At 43.7% G+C, this 15625-nt stretch overlaps 1 long non-coding RNA gene across 1 annotated transcript in view; it reads left to right on the top strand.

Moving 5' to 3' along the window:
- Positions 1 to 15029, top strand: part of LOC115525644 — a 32602-nt gene extending 17573 nt beyond the window's left edge. The window contains exon 2 of the long non-coding RNA XR_003972420.1: positions 14731 to 15029. This is a non-coding gene — a long non-coding RNA (uncharacterized LOC115525644). The remainder of the gene's footprint in view (positions 1 to 14730) is intronic.
- The last annotated feature ends 596 nt before the right edge of the window (positions 15030 to 15625 follow it).

Genomic DNA, 15625 nt, shown 5'->3' with positions numbered 1-15625 from the left:
AAATTGAGTGGAAAGTCCAGAGTGTTGCCATCTACCCCTGCCTCCACACATGCACAAGCTTCCCCACTACCGAAACCCTCCACCACAGTGGTGCATTCCAAAATTGATGACATCACACTGACACACCATCATCACTCAAAGTCCATAGCTTGCATCAGGGCTCACTCTTCATGTTGTATATCCTCTGGATTTTGACAACTGTGCAATGACACCTGTACCACCATTGTAGCATCATACATAGTAGCTTTACTGCCCTAAAAATCCTCTGTGCTCTGTCTCACTGTGGTTTTGATTTGCATTTCCCTAGTGTCTAATGATGTCCAGCCTCAGTCTAGTGGTTTTTAAAAACCATTTTTTAATGTTTATTTATTTTTGAAGGAGAGAGGAACAGAGTGTGAGCAGGGGAGGGTCAGAAAAGAGGAAGACACAGAATCCGAAGCAGGCTCTATAGGCTCTGAGCTGTCAGCACAGAGCCCAATGCGGGGCTCAAACCCAGGAGCTGTGAGATCACGACCCGAGCCGAAGTCAGATGCTGAACTGACAGAGCCACCCAGGTGCCCCTCAGTCTAGTGGTTTTTAAGCAGCACCTTGAGAAGCCTCCTGAGGGATCACCACGGAAGAGAAGACCCAGCAAGTAGCAACAGTATTGAGCAACGTCCACCCCTACCACGATCACTCTGCTTGTGTCTATGGGGCATGTTTGACTTATTCAATATTCCATTTGAGCAGCAGGTTTTGAGGCTAACATAAATTTGACAGTCATCTACCTGGTCTTGTATACATTTTACATATGACACAACTGAAATCATAAGAAGCAAAGATACTTGGCTAGTGTCTTGAGATTGGCAACTTCCAAAAGCAGTAATGGAGCCCTACTTCTCTGACTCCTGGTCCCATTCTCTTTCAACACTATTGCCCTGTCATTAGTAATAACAATAATGACAACCACCACGTAGTAAATGCTTGCCATGGGGCAGGCAATGTGGTGATACCATCACGTAACTCCCTTGGAATAATTCTAGAAGGTTCATGCCATCGTGAGGCATGTAGCACACTTAGTATGGATATCTTCACCGTGGCCTGCCAGACTCCTCTCCAACCTCATAGGTATAGCTCCTTTTCTACTCCATAACTCTGCTCCAGCCACACCATGTGTGAAGACCAGCATATGCCAGTCTCAAGGCTTCATGCTAAATGATGAACTTTTACAGTGGCTTAAATAAAAGAATTATTGGGGCACTCAGATGGCTCAGCTGGTTGAACGTCCGACTCTTGATTTCAGCTCATGTCTTGATCTCACAGTTTGTGAGATTAAGCCCTGCGGTGGGCTCTGGGCTGACAGTGCGGAGCCTGCTTGGGATTCTCTCTCTCCCCGTCGCTCTCTGCCCTTCCCGTCACCTCTCTCTCTCTCAAAAACAAATAAATAAAAATTAAAAAAAAAATAAAGGAGTTTTTACTTTGTCACCTAAAGGAGGTCTGGAGGGAAACAGACCTCTGACTTGAGGGTCGTTAGAGATTCAAGCTGCTTTTTTTCCTGCTCTGTCACCTTAGAGTGTATCTTCCATTTTAATGGTTCAAGATGGTGTTGGACCACTAGGAAACTCTACTTGTGTTCTAGGCAGCAGGAAGAAGGAGGGGGAGGAGGGCAAAAAAAAAGCACTTACCAGCCCAATCAATTTCCTCCCAGCAGCCTTCCCAGAGACCCCATGTAATGTCTATTTCTATCTCATTTGGCCTCAGCTAATTGCAAGAGAAGCTGGGAAATGAAAAATTTTTAGCTTATCTTTTGTCACACCAAGTAAATTTGGGGTTCTATCCTAAAGAATAAGGGGAATATGGATATTTTGAGACACCCAGGGTCTACCACAGATGTTAATCAGAGCCTTTTTTAATAGTGAAAATTTGGAAATAACATAAATATCTGAAAGCATGATTGGCTCAATAAATTAACTGATTCATTAATATCATGCATGCTTAAATCATACATTTTATTTTGTTTTTTAAATTTATTTGTTTATTATGGGGGGGGCAGAAAGAGGCAGAGAGAGAGGGAAAGAGAATCTCAAGCAGGGTCTGCACTGCCAGCACAGAGCCTGATGTGGGGCTTGAACTTATGAACTGTGAGTTCATGACCTGAGCCAAAATCAAGAGTCGGACGCTTAACCAACTGAGCCACCCAGGTGCCCCTAAATATTACATTTTAGAAGAATATTTAACAGCATGGTAAAATGCTTATGATATGTTGAGGAAAAAAGAAATTACTACTTTCCTAAGAAAACAATTAAGATATTCTATAAGAACCATAAATGAGGAACAGCTACTTGATGATATAAAAGAATTATGGTATTCTGGTTACCTTTTAAAAAGTCCTTATCATTTAGTAATGTATTTATGGATGAAATGATACGGTGTCTGGAATTTGCTTGATAGTGGAGGAGGGAAAATGGTAGGGAGGTAGGCTCAGAGAGGGTAAACCACTTACTTGAGGCCACAGAGCCAGTAAGTAGTAGAGCTGGGTTTTAAACTCAGGCAGGATGACTCCAGAGTTTAATACACAGGAAAAAGCAGCAGACTGCATGGCATTTACGTGCAGCTCTGTTAAGAAGGCAGCATCCATCATACAGTTGGCACACTAAATTTTCAAGTCCCTGACAAAGCCATGGGTCTGTGAAAACTCAGGAAAGAAGACCCCGGTACTTCTCCCAGGGAATGAGGAGCTGTTATGGGCATCTATTGTAGAGATCAGAAGGACAGGCTTTCAACGTCCCACTTAGGTTAAGGAGACGCTGGACAGACGGTCGGTTGGCGTGGATCAGTTTGGTCTTAGGGGTTGTTTACCGCTCTTACAGTTTTGGTTAGCTCACTCCCATGGTATACTGGTTGTCGAGTATTTAATATCTCCCTGGAAGAGCGAACTGGTCTTGTTTGTAAGGATTTAAAATTTAGACAATCTTCTCAGAGGAGTCTGGGAAGATTCTCAGAAAATGATAGACAGCTCTCTGGCTTGGGTAGATAACCAAGCCACGCGCTTGATGGCCCTTCAAAGTCCTGCGCAGGCCCCACAATCTCGTAAAACACTGTTAGATTGGCCACTCTTGTTTGGAGAAAACAATCAGTCAAACCACAAAGTCAAAAACAAAGTTCTATAGTAGAAATATGTATTTGCCGTCCCCTTCTGTAGTTACTCTACCTCTGTATTCCTTTGGAGAACCAGCTCTCCTCTCCATTTCCCTTCTCAGTGGAACCGTCCATCATGGTGCCCCATCCTTCCAGGTCAAGAGAGGGCCATGTGATCCAGTCAGGCTGCTCAGATGCTCTCTTGGAATATGAATCTTGGGTCAAAATACACAAAGACAGAAAATCACACAGGTGCATCCCTAAATAACACCTTCAAGAGAGAAAACCCCGGTTTCTAATATTTCTGAGAACCAGATATTTAGCCTTTTTTTTCATCAATTACACCTCATGGCCTGACAGTAATTTTTATTTCTGAAGTTATCCAGAGTCTGTTTCTGTTGTCTGTAACAATGAAAACCCCTTACTCACGTGGGGGTCAATATCAGATGTCAGTGCTTAAAAACAGACCCTTCCTTCCTGGTCCAAACACCCCCCCTTACCCCAGAACCTAAGTCCTTTCTCCTCCATTTTCTTCCAGAGCATCCTGGGCCAGAGTGGAAAAGGGCTCTTGTCAATGTGCTAAGCTTTACCTTGAGGGATAAGTGAGGACACCCTTTAAATTACCTATAAAACCCTTTGATTCACTCAGCAGAGGTTGCCATGGGCAATTTGCTAAGCTTATTGATTATTTTCTGTTTAAATTAAAGTTTGATGTCCTGGAACAGGCTGTGCAATGCATGGAGTTAATGGAAAAGGTTGAGATCCAGGGGAGAGACACTCACTGGGGAAATGGAGGGTATTCAAGGGGAAAACAGGGAGTCTATGAAGAGGAGATTGTCAGCACCAAGTTGTAGTAAATATGATGGCGATAAAAAAGATAGAGAATGGAATTCTTTTATGGAAAAGGGCAGCCTCCTGGACATTTAAAGCCTCAGGAAGACAGTGGAAAAAAATGTATTCATGCCACACATATTTGTCACGTATCTGTTATATGCCAGGCATTGTGCTGGGCGCTAGGGGAAAATAGCATGGAAGGCACAATCCCTGACTCTATGTGTTGCATCAGTGGTTCTCAAAGTATGATCCCTGGCACAGCAACATCCCCATTGCCTGGAAATGTTGGGCCATGCAGATTCTCAGGGCCCACCCCAGACCTACTAAATCAGAAACTCTGGAAGTGGAGGCCATCCCTTCCAGATAAATCCGATGCATGCCATCCATCTGATGACACGGTCTCAGCAGTCTGAGAACCACTGCTCTAGGAGTGAGGCCTGGAGTTCTGCCAGGCTGGAGCTCAGTTTGTGTTGGTGTTATCACTGACAACATCTGGTGAGTATTTATCATTACCAGATGTTGTGCTCAGTGGGACACGTGAGTTGTGTCACTTCATCCTCAGAACCACCTTGTTATTAGAAGACGAAATGGAGGCATGCTGAAAGTAAGTGGGTAGGTAGAATTCAAATGCCGGAGACTAACCACACTGCTCTACAGTCTCCCAAACCCCAAACTCCCACAAGCTCTGTGACGCATCCTGCCCTGGTCAAAGCTGACCTTCAGATAGAGACAGAACCATGGTTTCCCCTAGATGAGATACGTTGTACAGCTGGGTTTCAGATGCTTGAGGAAGAAGAGGAAGGAAATGAAGGGCAAGAAGCGTGGAATGGACTGGGAAGGAGGCAGAGGGCATGTTGGCCTTCAGGGGGAAGCCAGGCCCACAGACCCACAGGCATCGTTTATCCTCATCTTACGGGAGGCGAGCATTCAAAATCACCGCATATTGATCACATATGGGGAAATCTTGTCACTTCAGTCAGAAAGGGATTTCATGTCACAATGCCTAAATTCAAGCCCTTTAATTCTTCCACTTATGGTGTGTGTTCATTTCCTGTTGCTGCTGTAACAAAATCAGTAGTCGCTCCATATTTCTGCTGTAACAAATTACCACAAACTTCGTGACTTAACCCACCATGAGTTTATTATCTAACGGTTCTGGAGGTCAGATGTCTAGAGTCAGGGTGTTGGCAGGGTTGTGTTGCTTCCGGAGGCTTCAGGGGAGAATCCATGTCCTTCCCTTTTCCAGCTTCTGGATGCTGCTTGCAATCTTTGGCTTGTGGCCCCCTCTTTGTCTTCAAAGTCAGCAGTGTAGTATTTTCTCTCCTGTCTGACCTCTGCTGTTCTCACATCTTCTGTCTCTGATTCATAGCCCCCTGTGTCCCTCTTACAAGAAACTTCGTGATTATACTCGGCCCAACTAGATAATCCAGGATAATCTCATCTCCAAATCCTAACTTGATCCATTAGCGAAGTCATTTTGCCCTGTAAGGAACATATTCACAGGTTCTGGGAATTAGGATATACACGTCTTGGCAAGTGGTGTTGGTGGGGGGGGATTATTCTGTCCACCATACTTGGTGATCTCTTAGGAAAGTCACTTTTCTTTCTCAAAGTTTCTAAACTCTACCCAAAATGGGGATTATAACAATTCTTGGTCCTAATCTTACAGGGCTATGATTGAAATGAGCATGTGTGTCATTTCAATCACATCTGTAAATACTATTACTGCCTCAGTTTCCTCATCTGACAAATGGGGACGAGTGATGTTTCTTCCTCATTTGGTGAAGAGTATGTAATGCTTACTCACCCTGAGCCGCGTCGTGTTCACGTTGCATTGGAAAGGACGTGCCACGGCATCTGCTGCACCCAAGACACTCAGGAAAGTGTAGTTGTAGTAATTGTGTGAGTTAGTTAGGTTTTAGAGTCTTAAATCTGTGTCAGCAACAGACAGCGATGAGGTCAATCCTCTTGAGGAACCAACCATCTGATGACTCATATCACCGTGCAATGTTTGGAAGAGAGGCAATAGGCTCAGGTCCCAAGATGCACCAGTGATCGTGAACTTGGGAGGACATCCACTGAGCCGACTGAGGGTCGGAATGACCCTCTGCCCCTACCCTGTGGTAGGGGACGGGGTCAAGGCTGCATGTGCCCACCGGAGGCCGTTATTACCACTCCCCTGGATCTGCGTTTGTTGGTGATCAGGGGAACAAAAAGCGGCAGCCGGGTCCACCAGAAGAGAGACATTAAAGTTGATTAAGTGAGTGGGCCAATTAGCGTCTGGCTTCATGCAGTGTGGAGTTAATTAGCCTCTACAAAACAACAACAGCTGCTTTAATGGTTGGGCAAGAGGCCCAGCAGAGAGGAGCCATGGGAAGAGAAGTGATAGGGCTAGTGCTTAATAACTTGGCTGCAGTGGGCCCTGCCCCACTAAAAATGTAGAACAAAGCCCTGGGCAAACTTCTTTGCATGCTTCTAGACAGTACATGGGGCGGAGAACCAGACCCTTCTAGTGTCCTCCCCCTAGGGAGAGGCCAACCTCAGACCTCAGACTCGAGTTTCTTTTTAAGACTGTTTAGCACAACTTAGTTTGCAATCTCACTGAAATCACTACCCTACACATTTCGTCTTGATCCTGAACTTCATAACGCACATTGTTTCCTCATGTTGGTATTTTTTCCTTATTACAAAAGTAATCCATATCATGCGGGTAGCATTTGGAAAGCATATAGAAATACAGGGGGACAAAAATAGTCCCTCCACCTTGAAATAAAACCTCTCACTCCTTAACCGTTTGTCTCTTGCTAAATGCTGTTCAAAGTGTTCAGACTAATTATACATCAGTTTTGGTTTTTCTCTATGCAAATATATATGTTTTACAAATTAGACTCACCGTGTATGACCTTATTAACCTACTGTTTAGCAATATGCCATGAACATTTTCCTTATCTCATTATAATTTTTTTATTAATTTTATTTTTTTAAATTTATGTCCAAATTAGTTAGCGTATAGTGCAGCAACGACTTCAGGAGTAGATTCCTTAATGCCCCTTACCCGTTTAGCCCATCCCCCTTCCCGCAACCCCTCCAGTAACCTTCTGTTTCATTATACTATTTTTTAAACTACTCGGTCTCTGTGGTTCCACTCATTAAGCTATATTTTAGTTGTCCATTTATTTATGCCTTTTGCTTCCTCTTGCAACAAAGTTTTTGAGGGCAGAGACAACATTTTTTTAACCACTATATCCCCACTGCTTGAAACCACGCCAAGCATGGGGTAGACACTCATTTCAAATGTGACGAATGAGTAAGCAAATGAGGGAATAAATGTAACCAATCCCTTCTTAAGGGCCACTGAGGTTGCTTCCACTTCTTTACCATTATAAAAAATGCTGTTATAGGAGTTAAGATTAGGTTCTTACTACAAGTGACAAAATCTCCCGAAACAATGGCTTAAGCAAGATTTAAAAGTTTCTCTTTTGCAAGAGTCCAGGAAGCAGGTCAAAGGCTGGAATAGTGCTGTGCCACCCGTTGGCGTGGACTCCATTTCCAAAGTCACCTCATTGTTCAAAATGGCTGCTAAATCTCCAGCCACGTTCCAGCCGAAAGCAAGAAAAGGAAGGGAAAAGAAGGATGCATATGGCTCTTCATGGAAGCTTCGTACATCCCCTCTGCTTGCTTTCTAATTAGTTATAATTTGCTCACATGACCATATCAAACTGCAAGGGAGTCTGGGAAATGTAGTCTTAATTATGCAGCTAATATTCAGGGAAGAAAGGGAAGAAAATTGGGGGACCATTAGCTGGGATGGCTCCTGAACTTATGGGTCGACCCCAGCCCCTCAAGCTGGCCCTTCCCTAACGTGACCCTTAGTTTTTCCATACAGGGATCTGGTCAAGTCAGCCTGACTTCTTCAACTGAGACCTGGGACCAGTGCCCTGGAGGGTTTCAGAGCCTTCACTTCCTTGCTGTATACTTCATCTTGCCAGTTGACATAGTCATCGCCAAAGATTGACTCAATAAAGATGCCCCATTTCCCGGAGGATGTTTTTCCAATTAGTGCAAAGAGGAAGTTCCAGCTGTGAGGACAGGAATCTGGGTTTCTGAAATGCAATGATTATTAGTAACAATCAATCAAACAGCCTCATAGGACAAGGGAGAGAAAGCCAGCTCTCAAGGATGCTATGTGGGACAAGGATGACGGGCTGCCTGTAACAAGAGGCGGTATGGCTCAACCGCAACGTGGCCAAGCCCCTGAGACAGTGAGGGACTTTGTAACAAGGTTTTACTGCCTGCAGTAAAAATCCTGCCAAAACGCATTCAGGAACGTGTGGGGAGACGTGTATTCATTATTATGCCCCTAGCAGCTATCACAGGAAACCATCTGGGCTCAGTTGGCCTATAAATTTGCAACTTGCAGTTGGGTGGGCTACAGGGAATCGGCCAAGCGGGAAGTCAAGGTGTGAAGTGGGTCTGGCAGGTTCCATACACAGGGCGAGCTCAGAAAGTCACCATTCCTGGCAGGATTTTTCTTTTTAATTTTTTTTTTTTATGGTGAAATGCATCACACATACAGAAAAGTGCACAAAACATAAATGCACACTTAAACAAATTATCAGAAAGTGAGCACATGTGTGTAGCAATCACCCAGGTCAAGAAATCGGGCATTGCCAACCCCCAGAAGCCTCTCATGTGTCCTTTCCTAAACATACTGCCTTCTTTCCCCACAAAGATTACGACCCTGACTTTAATGAGTATAACTGCTTTGCCTCACTTTACTGTTTTGTCATGTGGGTATTCACCCCAAAATGGTATAATTTAGTTTGCCTATTTAAAAACAAATGTTTATTTATTTATTTTGAGAGAGAGAGAGAGAAAGGGAGAGAGAGAGAGAGAGAGAGAGAGAGAGAGAGAGAGAGTGGGAGAGGGCAGAGAGGGAGAGAGAGAATCCCAAGCTTAGGCTCCACGCTGTCAGCACAGAGCCCAACACAGGACTCAAACTCACAAACCGTGAGATCACGATCTGAGCCGAAACCAAGAGTCTGGCACTTAACCAACTGAGCCACCCAGGCGCCCCTAGTTTGCTTATTTTTTAACTTTATATTGTTGTATAGAATCACAGAGTCCATATTCTTTTGCGTCTGGATCTGTTTCCGTGTGTGTTCCATGTCAACATGTTAGTATTTATCCATATGGCACAAGACTCTAGTTTGTCCGTTTTCATTCCTGAATATTATTCCACTTATCTCTTTTACCGCTTTTAGACATTTTTACAGTTCCTGGACGTTTGGGTTCTTTTCAGGTTGAAGTTATTACAGATAATGTGGCTATGAATATTCTTGTATGTAAATCCTTGCGCACATGTGTATGAGTTCATCCACAGCTGTGATTCTCAAACTCCAGTGTTCGTGAAAATAGCCAAGAGCTTGTTAAAATGCAGATTCCCGCTCCTTCTCCCTAAAGATTCCGATTCAGCAAGTCTAGGGTGGCGCCCATGCAGTTTCATTTTCAACAAAGTTTTAGGTGTTAATGAGGCTGCTGATCCCTGGACCGCCCTTGAGTAGCACTGGAGAGCTGGCATTGGCAAACCTTAGCCCATGAACTCAACCAGGCCCACCACCGGCTTTTGTATGGTCCAGGAGCTGAGAAAGCCTTTACATTTTTAAATGGTTGAAAAAAAATTCAGAGAATAATGTGTCCTGACCCATGAAAGTCAGGTGAATTCTAATTTCAGTGTCCATGAATAAAGTTTTATTGGCACACAGCCATGCCAATCCCTTTATGTACTATATGTGGCTGCTTCCGTGCTTAGTAGAGTTGAGTAAATGTGGCGGAGAGCACTTTACCTGTTGGTCTTTTACAGAAAAGTTGTGCTGATACATGATCTAGAATGCATGCTTTTGAGTGGAATTACTTGTAACACCTTTACTGGACAACATCAGTTCCCTAAGGTTTTTAGGGTATCACCTCCTCATGACTAGAGGAGGAAAAGGAGACAGAGAGGTGAAGAAACTTCCCCAAGGTCACACAGTGAAAGGCGGGGCGGACATATGGATACGAATCTGCCACAGTCTGTGGTCTTTGCCACAGCACCAGCCTGCTTCCAGTTGCCACAGAACAGTGGGATCTTTCAGACAGAACCGGTTTTCCAGATGGTTAAAGTGTGGTTCTGCTTAGAAGAAAGTTAGGAGCCTCTAGACCCCTCCAGCCCAATGATTCTGATTCTCAGCCCCACGTCACGGTAACTAGCAGGGTGATCTTAGCTAGCAACCCAAACCTGCTGAGCCCCAGTTTATTCTTCTGACAAATGCAATACGCAGAATGCACCTCGTAGGCTGTTGCGTTGATTAATGAGATAATATATATCCCATGTCCTACAAAAGGGAGGCACTTGCTAATTTATTTCCCTCCACCCAAGGACACAGGAAACTTTAAAAAGACAGACCCCAGCCTTTTCCTGTCACTTGGCCTCTGGTTATTGTCCTGGGTGTAATGGAGTGGAAAACTCTATACATGGCTCCCTCTGACAGTGAATTTCTAATCTCAGAAAACTTAATGGTTTTTGTCAACCTGATTGTCCAGTGAGAGTGGATTAGGGGAATGACTTCCTTGTCACTGGAAAGTTGACTTGCTTCACAACGTTTTTCCTGGTGCCAGTGGGAGGCATGATCGATACTACACAGACCTAAATACTTACCTGTGGTTTCAGGGCTGAGGACAAAGGTTGGGCATTCCATTTAAGTGCCTTCAGCCATTTCCAAGTAGACCCAGGCGTAATGTGCATTAAGCGGTTTAGGCTGGTGACCCGGAGCTCTGCAGTCTGAGGGGCAAACCCGAAATCAAGCAGTTGCTTTCTCCTGACCCGCGAAGCAGAGGGCCCTCTGGCTCATGCTGGATTTGTCTTCTCAGCTCCAGTGTTCCCATCTGGGAGAGGAAGGTCCATTAGTTACTGTCAGCACTACGAGGGAAGGATGGCCTTGCTTTTTTCTGTATCAGGACTTCGTGGACACAATGTGCTGAAGCACAAATGGACAGCGACTGCTAATCAAAATCTGGTTTCAAATCTCTCCCCACTGGCATCTTGGCGGGGGGGGAGGGGGGGGAAGGGTGTGAATTTCTTGCACCAGGCACCTCCACAGCAGACGAACCGAGAGTCAGACCTCAACACAGAGCACCTGCCAGAACTTAGTCACCTAAGGAAACTCCTGCCCTGTCTGGCAGAGCTCTCTCAGTCCAGGAGGGCAAAACAAAGCCCTATTTTATTTGAGACCCTTGAAACTATCTCACTTCCTCAGGGACATCATCTCTGGTCTTTCCGATGAGGCAGGCCCTCTGTACTTTTCCTTCATGACACTCATGCTAATTAGAAATGAAGCAATAGGTAAATCAATTAGAATATAAGTTCCAGGAAGTCAAGGACATTTGCCTGCTTGGTTCCCTGCTGATTCACAGAGCTTAGAAACATCTTGGCACATAGTAGATGTTCAATGACTACTTGTGAATACATTAATTAATAAATGTATGTAATTACCTGTTTCTGACGTGCCTCCCCTCTTTGACTAGAACTCCCATGAGAGAAAGAGCTGTATCTGTCTTATTCTCCCTGTTCTGGTTCTTGTTCTCCCCAGGACAAACCCTGGCACATAATAGGCACTCAATAAATAGTGAAAAGTAAAATACTTAAAACTTTTTATATTGAATTAATGATATTAATTTTATTTAGGTAATAAAAACGCTGGGGCGCCTGGGTGGCTGGGTCGGTTGAGCACCCAGATGACTTCGGCTCAGGTCATGATCTCTAGGTTTGCGAGTTGAGTTCGAGCCCTTCATGGGCTCGCTGCTGTCAGCATAGAGCCCTTTTCAGATCCTCTGTCTTCCTCTCTCTCTCTCTGCCCTTCCCCTACTCTCTTTCTCTCTCTCTGTCTCAAAAATAAATACAACATTAAAAAAAAAAAAAGAAAGAAAAGAAAAGTAAGGTGAAAGGGCGCCTGGGTGGCTCAGTCAGTTAAGCATTCGACTTCAGCTCAGGCCATGATCTCGTGGTTCCTGAGTTTGAGCCCCTCATCAGGCTCTGTGCTGACAGCTCAGAGCCTGGGGACTGCTTCGGATTCTGTGTCTCCCTCGCTCTCTGCCCCTTCCCTGCTCATGCTCTGTCTGTCTCTCTCTTTCTCTTTTGAAAATAATAAATAAATATTAAAAAAAAGAAGAGTAATAAAACTGCAATATAGTTATTTTAGAAAAAGAGAATAAAGTAAAAGACCCCTGTCCCATTAATATCACCATTCATATAGCTACTTTAAGTATTTGATATTTTTCTTCCAGAGTTTTCCACTGTGTGTTTTACACATAATTGTAATCAGGTTATTTTAAGCCACACATATATGTGCACGCACACACACACACACACACACATCAACTGTCCAGGTGGCAGGGAGTTTTATGAATTTAAGAGCAGGAAGGGAGGCCTGGATGAATAATGTCTTTCTTATTGTTATAATTAATTGTTGGTCCTACAATGGGATTGATAACATCATGGGAACTGCTAGTGAAAAGCATTTCTCTCTAAAGTTTCACCTCTGGGGTCAAGGCAAATCTGGCTATGGAAAAAATTTGCAGGTTAGAAATAACCCACAGGAAAATGCTTTATTTTTATGCTCGCAAATCAGGGAAACGCTGTGGCCGCTTCTGAACATAAACCTGTTTTGTACACTGCAGCGGGCTTAGTGGCTCAGGGCTCATTTCTCAGCCTTTTTTATTTGGATCATTATGTGGAAATCAACCCGGCTTCTTTCTTTAAGCCCCTAGTGATACATTGCCAACAAGTGACTTCAACTGTAATTACGGGAGTGAGGAAATTACTACATACCTTAAAAAACAAAACCAATCAAAACCCTGCTGTATTATATTCAAAATATGTTTCTAAACGTTTAGAGGGGAAAGGTTCTACTCCTTGTGGAGACAGCCTATGCTAATGGAAAGCCTCTTAGTTTACCATGAGAAAAAATTATGCAAATTTCTTATTGACAAATAAGGTGGGCAGGAAGTTGAATGAACAAACAATTTACTCATCTATTGTTGGGGGGCCGCTTTAGGGGTCGGATACAGACTCTGTTGACTGGAGGAAAAGAGATATATCTTAATCTTGATCTTGACCTTCCCCCCCCCCCATTTCTTATCTGGAATAGAAAACAGGAGGAAGGAGTGGGGAGGGGGGTTTATGGGAAATGAATAAAACAGCACTTCTTCAGGAGATGGGTTAGTGGAAAAGCAGAGGAACTGGGGTCTAGTCTAGCTCTGCTCCCACCTTAGGATGTGCATCAGTCACCTTATGGGGCTAGGGATGATGATGACCTCGTACCACCTTCACAGAGTTGTTGGAAGAATCTAGGAAAACCCTAGCTATTGGAAATACTTTAGAAAGCGTGTAGTCAGGGGTGCCAGGCTGGCTCAGTTGATTAAGCGACCGGCTCTTGATTTCGGCTCAAGTTATGATCTCACAGTTCGTGAGTTCAAGCCCTGCATTGGGCTCTGTGCTGCTGGTGCACAGCCTGCTTGGGACTCTGTCTCCCTCTCTCTGCTCTTCTCATACTCTCTCTCTCTCTCTCTCTCTCTCTCTCTCTCAAAACAAATAAATAAACGTTTTTAAAAAAGCATATAGTCAAATGTTTTTATTTTATTTTATTTTAAACAAGAAACTGTTATTATTTTTTAATTTAATTTATTTATTAAAAAAATTTTTTTAATGTTTATTTATTTTTGAGAGAGAGAGACACACACACAGAGTGTGAGTAGGGGAGGGGCAGAGAGAGAGAGAGGGAGACACAGAATCTGAAGCAGGCTCCAGGCTCTGAGCTGTCAACACAGATCCCAACGTGGGACTTGAACTCACAAACCGTGAGATCATGACCTGAGCCGAAGTCAGACCCTTAACCGGCTGAGCCATCCAGGCGCCCCTTATTTATTTATTTATTTTTAAAAGTAATCTCTACACCCAGTGTGGGGCTTGAACTCACAACCCCGACTACTGACTACCGACTGAGCTAGCCAGACACCCCTCAAATGGTTTCAAAAGGAGCGCTAAGTCTCAGTATTGCAAGGGGAAGCTATACTATTGCAAAGCCTGGTGAGGAATTTCAACATCCAAGCTCCAGCAGCTGTGAAGGAGACAAGCAGAGAATGAGCTGAGAACCCAGGACTTTTTGCATATTGGAGGCACTGAAAAAGAGAATGCAGTTTTCTTAAGCATGCAGAGGATTGCCAAAGTTAAGAGGTACTCGATAATAGTTGAGTTTAATGGGAAAGAGCATCTCTATCTGTTTCTACTTCTTTAAATTTTTTCTTTCTATGATGTTGACATATTATTAAAACTAAGATGGTAAAATAAGACAACTTATGCAAAAATTCTAAGAAAATTAGATTTCTAGAGCTAAATAGCAAATTTTATCTCATTTCCCCCAGTTGTTAACAACTGAAACTTCTGGGTCTGATAAACAATATATTCCCCTTAACAGACTCCATTTCTTTTTATCTTCTTGAATTCACGTATTCATTCAACAAATATGCATTGAATATCCAGCTGAATGTACAAAGAGGAAATAATTAGCTTCTCTAGGGCTGGTCTTCTAGTCCCAAATCTATTGTGCCTTGCAAAGATCCACAAAAAGAAACCAAAAAAGAAACCGCGAGATCAAAGCGCCATTCAGAATTCAGAAAAGAAACATCAAACGCACTAGCAGTGACTGATGGCTACATGTTTTCCTCTCTTTCCTGGGCACACAGACTCCATTTCAGTCTCCCTTGCATTTCGCTGTGGCCACAAAACGGAATTCTAGTCCACAGAATGAGATGTTACCTGCATCACTTTCAAGCCCGACCCATAACAGCCTCCCACACAGCAGCTCCTTGGCTCATCCAGCCGGCTGAGATTGAGAGGAACTCAAGTGTTGAAGACGACAGAGCCTCCATCAGCCTGGATCCCTGAGTGACGACTGCCCAGAAGAAACCCGCCCTGTGAACTGTGCCCCAATCTGATGCTATTATGAGAACATGAAATAAATTTAAGTTATGGTGAGTCATTATACATTTGGAGGTGTCTTGTTTCAGCAGCTGCCCTACTTTAATACACATGGCAACTAAGTCCTCAAATTTGGGACCTGTGTGAAGGAACGGTAGAGAGAGATTTAACAGCAATGGATGCTTTTGCTATTTGTCATAAAAAGTTTCAAAGGGGGTTTGGGGTTCTCATTAGCTCAGGGACGTGGCTTAGAGTAGGATCATCTTTATACTTTTCTCTACCTTGGTTCTTCCATGCAAGAAAGAGGTTTTTTTGTTTTGTGTTAAGTGCTTATTTTATTTATTTTTGAGAGAGAGCATGAGCAGGGAGGGACGGAGAGAGAGGGGAGACACGGAATTTGAAGCAGACTCCAGGCTCTGAGCTGTCAGCACAGAGTCCAACCGGGAGCTCAAACTCACTGTGAGATCATGACCTTTGCCAAAGTCGGATACTTAACAGACTGAGCCACCCAGGTGTTCCAAGAAAGAGTTTTTATGTATAGATAGATAGATAGATAGATAGATAGATAGATACAGATATACATATAGATTTTTTTAAGGTGAAGTGCAACCATTATGGTCCAAAATGGTGGCAACCTGGGGCACCTGGGTGGCTCAGTCA

This window comes from Lynx canadensis, chromosome D1, assembly GCF_007474595.2.
Source record: "Lynx canadensis isolate LIC74 chromosome D1, mLynCan4.pri.v2, whole genome shotgun sequence".
Lineage (NCBI taxonomy): Eukaryota > Metazoa > Chordata > Mammalia > Carnivora > Felidae > Lynx > Lynx canadensis.
Note: the sequence above shows the minus strand (reverse complement) of the source record. Positions and strands in the feature narration are given on the sequence as shown.